This window comes from Sinocyclocheilus rhinocerous, unplaced genomic scaffold, assembly GCF_001515625.1.
Source record: "Sinocyclocheilus rhinocerous isolate Xijiao unplaced genomic scaffold, SAMN03320098_v1.1 scaffold4023, whole genome shotgun sequence".
Taxonomy (NCBI): Eukaryota; Metazoa; Chordata; class Actinopteri; order Cypriniformes; family Cyprinidae; genus Sinocyclocheilus; species Sinocyclocheilus rhinocerous.
This window is the reverse complement of record NW_015667282.1, coordinates 74,743-75,152: the sequence shown is the minus strand read 5'-3', so window position 1 is coordinate 75,152 and position 410 is coordinate 74,743.

The following is a 410-nucleotide window of genomic DNA, read 5'->3' as shown; positions in this document are numbered from 1 at the left end:
GATGATGACATCACTGAATCATCAATGAACTGACTTTAGCTGAAAAATGACTCTGTTATTGTCTTCTTGCATCATTGACAAACTATTTTCCTGTTTGACTCTGTAAAGCTGCTTTGACACAACCAGTATTGTATAAAGCGCTATACAAATAAAGGTGACTTGACTTAACTTTTGTCAATAATTACCAAACACGTTGAACTTCTAAAATTGTTGTCCTCAGGACAATGACTTTTCAAGCAATGCCCGTATCACTAATTTATCTATAACGTCAGAACATTAAGTCTAAACTTAAAGAAATTTGGTGCAAATGCACACAAGGTCAATTCAACCTCATAACTCTGCAACCATTTGATTGATGTAATAACATGTCATAAAACAGAATTATCTTTTTTTTTTTTTTTGCCATGCCA